At 30.6% G+C, this 5,925-nt stretch overlaps 1 long non-coding RNA gene across 1 annotated transcript; it reads left to right on the top strand.

The window, feature by feature from the left end:
- Positions 1 to 441: 441 nt before the first annotated feature.
- Positions 442 to 5,572, top strand: LOC115722100 (uncharacterized). The gene is made up of 3 exons (XR_009684561.1): positions 442 to 508; positions 1,337 to 1,524; positions 2,114 to 5,572. It is a non-coding gene; the product is annotated as an uncharacterized LOC115722100 (long non-coding RNA).
- The last annotated feature ends 353 nt before the right edge of the window (positions 5,573 to 5,925 follow it).

Below are 5,925 nucleotides of genomic sequence, written 5' to 3' on the forward strand. Positions count from 1 at the left end.
AACAATAATTAATTAATATAATTAAATCAAATTTTTAAGAAGGAAAGACATTGGAAAAAGTGGCGTTTTGGAATTGGTGTTTTTAAAAACAGAGACAAGTGGAAAGAGCTTTGAGAGCTCGTTTAAAAACGAGACCACGTTTTGGAATCAAACGAGGGGGGGCAGAGGCTGAGGAATGGAACTTTCTAAACGACGTCACTTCGGGTGAGATTCTGTGATGAGAATCCATCGTTTTTGAATCAATGTGTTTTTGTTTTTTGTTTTTGAGCTGAGTATGGTTAGCCGACAGAGGAAGAAGAAGGATATATATATGTGGGTGTTTGAACCGCGTTTGATGAGGAATACAAACGAGTAAGTTACGTGTGAGAATTAAGATTAAGACAAAGAGAAAGAAGAAGATCAATAATATAATGAAAATGGATCTGTTAACAATTATTGTGTGTACCAATAATAAATAAGGTGTTCTGTTCTGTGGCTTTATATACATACATAAAGAGTATAAGACTACGTATGACTCGTTCTTTAGTATCATATTTCATGCTTAGTAATGGTTACTAATACTTTCTAAAATTATTACATTAAAGATTAATTACTAATTCTTTTTCTGAATTTTGACATGTATTAAATCATGTTCCTCAACTCTTTTGACCATTAAAAATTTCCCCTGAACTATTAAGATACGTAAATTTAAGGACTTTTATCTAATTTCATTCAATTTTACTGTTTCAGGTACTAAATCATGCTCCCAGACTTTGATATCTACTAAATCATGTCCCTCAAACTTTTATATGTATTAAATCATGCCCCTTTAGAATTTTTCTACTAAAATTAGATAAAAGTCCTTAAATGGGAAATTTTTAACGATCAAAAAAATTTTGGGAGCATGATTTAGTACATGTCGAATTCGGGGGAAAAATTGCCAATTAGCCTACATTAAATTATATCGAACTGGATACATAATTAAAGTTATTGTGATATTAATATATAAGAGGGTATTATGTACTACTAGTATTTTTTAGTATTTTTCCTTCCTAAAATGAGTCTAGTGATGTATTATTTGTTTATGTATTTGAGTGAGTTTTGTAATTCATATTTTTTTACTTAGAGTTGTTTATGTTGTAGTCATTTAAAAAATTGTGAAATTTTTTTAAAAAAAAATAAGAGGATAAAAATAGAGTTTAAAAAATTAGTTACATTTATAATTTTTTTTATTTTATATACGTATAAAATAAACTATATTTAAACTTTATTTTAAAGGTATTAAATTTTAAATTTTACATATCTTAATAAAAGACTCGTTCTTATGTTTTTTAAGATACAATTTTGAGCTATACAGTTCATGTGTGATTTGATCTCGTTACACTCGGTTATAAGACTCGTTCTTTCTTATTATATTTTATTTTTGGAAAAAGAGGAAATATAATAATATTAAATTAAAAAGAGTACGAAGGTACGCGGATATGTACGTACGGACACCACTCCCAATTCGTTAATTAAAGTCTAAGCACCACAATACTTAATGCGGTGAGTGACTACTCTTCTCTTCTCTACTTATCAACTTTGAAAAGGTCTTTCTTCTACTTTCAATAGTACTCATCTTTTTATTTATTATTCACCAAATTTATTGTCATGTCTGTCAACTCTCATATACTTTATTTTTTTTTCAGCTAAATTTTATAAAATAGTTAAAAAGTTACCCAGTGCTTCTACTCCAAAAAAAAGAGAATTGTTTTGGTATTCACAAAAAAATGTAACTTATTTTTTTTAGGAATATTGGCGGCTAAACCACCTGAATTTTACGGTTTGTAACACTTAACCACAAAAATTGAATTTTTGGCGGCTAAACTACCTAAACCCTGGTTCCGTTTTGCTCTGCATACCTACGTTCAAAAATCACAGTTAAGTACCACGGTGGAGTGTCCACGTGTACACACTTGTACACATGACAAATTTTTAGTGGTCCACGTAATATTAGTTTTAAAAAATAATTATAAATATTTAAAAAAAATTAAAAAATCAGATTTTTTTTATTTACATTTTTTAATTTAAAAAAAAAATTAATTTTCTTCTTTTTTTATTTACTTTTTCTTCTTCTTTCTTCTTTTTTCTACAGAAACCCTCCCATCCTCTTTCCTAACACTAACAGCCAACCCTAATCCAGTCCGATTGACTCTCTCTCCCAGACGCAACCATTCTCAAGCTCCGGTGGACGAATCAGGCAAACACTGCTTTGCTCCGGAGGTAAAATGTGACCAAAGACCAAGAGAAAGAAAACCCTAAGCCGCCTCTGTGCACGTCTGCACAATACGGAACCCTAAGCCGTCGCCGCTCCAGTTGTCTTCTCGGGCCAATCCTCGTCTCCGGTTCTCTATCCTTGCCCGTTCTCGATGTTTCCAGGAGGGTTATTGCTCCCTCGTTCTCAGCCGTGGACGGACCTCTGTCAAGTCCGATGATGGCGTCGCTCCCTTAGCCACGGACGGATCTCCATTCCCCACGGAGCCTCCCTCGGCCAAGCCCTGTTTGGGTCCAAACGGGTGCTGGGATCTCTTGCTGGGATGCGGGATTGGGAGGGTTTCTGCAGAAAAAAGAAGAAGAAAGAAGAAATAAGAAAGAAGAAGAAGAAGAAGAAGAAGAAGAAGAAGAAAAAGAAAGAAAAAAAAAGTAAAAAAAAATTAATTTTTTAATTTTTTTAAATTAAAAAAAGTAAATAAAAAAATTAAAAAATTCTAATTTTTTTAATTTTTTTAAATATTTATAATTATTTTTTAAAACTAATATTATGTGGACCACTAAAAACTCGCCACGTGTACAAGTGTGTACACGTGGACAGTCAAACGTGGCACTTAACTGAGATTTTTGGACGGAGGTATACAGAGCAAAACGGAACCAGAGTTTAGGAAGGTTAGCCGCCAAAAATTTAGTTTTTGTGGTTAAGTGTTACAAACTGTAAAGTTCGGGTGGTTTAGCCGCCAATATCCTTTTTTTTTTTAAATGGTGGTGCAAATATTACAGTTATTTAAGATATCTTATAAAATTTTAAGAAATTTAAAATAATATTTTAATTTTTTAAAATTTTGTAAGATATTTTAAATTACTATAGCGTAAAAAATTTAGATTAAAATATTTTTCTAATTGTCAAAATAAATTAAAAATGCATTTGTATATACATTTTAGAGTAGTGGACCATACAATTTTCCATTATTATAATAGAGAGTTATTTTTATAATCTTACTTCAATTATGCTTTTTAAAATTAATTATTATACTCTTTCGAAAAAAAATTGATTATTATAACAATTTTACAAGAAGACTTATTATCTATTTTAATTAAGAAGTGTCTTTAGGTAATATGGGTGGAGATGCTATATATTAGATTATCATTACTCAATTATACCAATCGATGTAATTTAGGTCATTGCTACCGCTTTATGCTCTGTTAGGGTTACCGTAATCCTTATTGTCGTTGTTGCTCATTCTCTTCATTCCAACCAGGGCTCATTAGTCATCCATGGCCTTGGGCGTGGCCCTAGTCAGGGCCTAATTTATTTTCCCACCATATCTGACTTATGCACCTTGCTTCTTCCTCTTAATAGATTCTTATTTTCTTTTCTATGGCAGTTTCTTCTTTGGGTGTAGGTGTCGGTTATGTCGGTGCTTTGCTCTGCCGGAGGCTACACTTTTTCTTCGACTGGATTCAATCTTTCATAATAGATCTGGTAGTGGTTGGTTGGTGTTATACCTATTTTTTGGATTGTTTAATGAAATGTCAAATTAAATGCCACGTGGCATAGATAATAAATTCTTGCAATAAATACATTGTGGGACAGGTTGAAAAAACTCAGAACTCAACCTATGAGGTGACCTCATCTAAATATAAGGATCACAAGTTTGTGAAGTGAGGTATTTCAGCATTTTTGGGATGTTATTTTGGTAAAAAAAATTCAAAATCTCTCGTAATACATACTTAGTGATGCATCTCCTCGTATTATACAACAGTGATGAATCACTTCGTAATAAATAGTTAATGATGAATCACCTCATATTACACAGCAGTGATAAATCACCTCGTAATACAAAGCAGTGATGAATCACCTCGTAATACACAACCAATGATGAACCACCTCATAATACACATTTAGTGATGCATTATCTCGTAATACACAATTATTAATGTTTTGCCTCGTAATACATAAAGTTATGTTCTTGTTTATGTCGAAAATAAGAACATGTGCCCCATGTTCATAGCGGACATGCGTTGGGATTTATGCCCTAAAAGTAAGTATTTAATGGATAATATATTAAAGAATATATAAAATAAAATAATAAGATAAATGAGTACATTAATTGTAGCATCTCGCGTAGATACACATAGTAAGTTCTAACATTACAGAAGAATACAAGGAGTATCTTAGATGTAATACCTCGGCAAAGAAACTGCCTTGAAGATAGACGCGAAAAGCGATTACCAGTATATGTTGCGAGGCATAGAAACTTAGTCAGCATAACTATTTTAGATAAAGACAATAACAGTTATAGAAGCTATTTATCTATCCCATGTGCTGTAAATATGAAATGTGAGCATTGTCATGTTTCATAAATGTCTTTCCCAAAATGTGACTTCCACTAGCGGTGGTTGTAGTATAGATCGGGCGGTCGATTCCACAGGGAGGTGATTATGGACAAAAGCGTTAGTAGAAAAATAAAAATAAAAAGTTAATAATAAGTGATAATAGTAACCAATGATTTTGTGATTTTTAATTTGATAATAAATATTAAAAGAAAGCAAATAAATGTATAATCAATAGTAAAAGAGAGAAAGGCTTCAAGAATCATCCATATGCTTGTTTAGCTATTTTGTACCTTTGATTCACAAAGTTGACACAATTCATACAACATTAAAGTTCATTATATTTTGAGTATACAAGTTCTTGAAAATAAAAGAAATGATTTAATCTTATATAGAACCTAGAAATGACATTATACATCAAGCAATAATGCAATAAAAGATTAAACCTAAAACTAAACATAAATATTATTTTTACTAAATGGAAACACATAGAAAGAGCATGACTAATCCTATAATCTTTAGTAAAAATAATGACAAAGAAAATAGAAATAGAGATGGTGGTGATAGTGAAGGAAATGAACATTAATATTACTTTTCTTAATTTTTAAGCACATAGGAAGAACATGACTAAACCTATATGTTTAATAAAAAGTAAATGAAAATGAACATAAAAGATAGAACAAGATAAATACTACTATTACTACAATCACTAAATAAAAATATATAGAGAGAGCATGACTAGGTCTATATATATATTTAGTATATAATAGCATATATAGTAGTATAGATGGATGAAGAACAAGAAAATAAAAGTGAAATAAAAACTTACATTACTCAAATAAATATTACATGTGAATCAAAGATACAAAATAACCTCACTTTGCATATGGAATCATCCCTAACCTTCCAAGGAAGATTAGGCTATTATGCTAATCATTCTCATAAAATTTCTAAAGAGAAAATATGAGAGAATTTTGCTATAGTTTTTCTACACTAAAAATTACACACTCCAAATTTACTAAAATGAGCTCCTATTTATAGAGCCATAAAAGGACTAAAAATAAATAAATGAAAATTTGGGATTATAAAATAAATATTAAGATTAAATGTGACATTTCAAATCAAAAATAAAATTAATATTATTTTTGTTATCATTGTGATTTTGTCTTCTACTCTTTGGATGAAGGTTGAGTGTGGAAGAGGAAAATATGGTTGATGATGACCTAGACTTATCATCATTGCATCACATGCTTTGGAAGAGACAAAATTGATGATGAGCTTCATGGGCTAGGCTTGACCTTTTTGGGTTGGGTTGCTTTGGACTTCAACAAAAATATCATTTTTTTCTTCATTTCTTTT

This window comes from Cannabis sativa, chromosome 9, assembly GCF_029168945.1.
Source record: "Cannabis sativa cultivar Pink pepper isolate KNU-18-1 chromosome 9, ASM2916894v1, whole genome shotgun sequence".
NCBI classification, from domain to species: Eukaryota; Viridiplantae; Streptophyta; class Magnoliopsida; order Rosales; family Cannabaceae; genus Cannabis; species Cannabis sativa.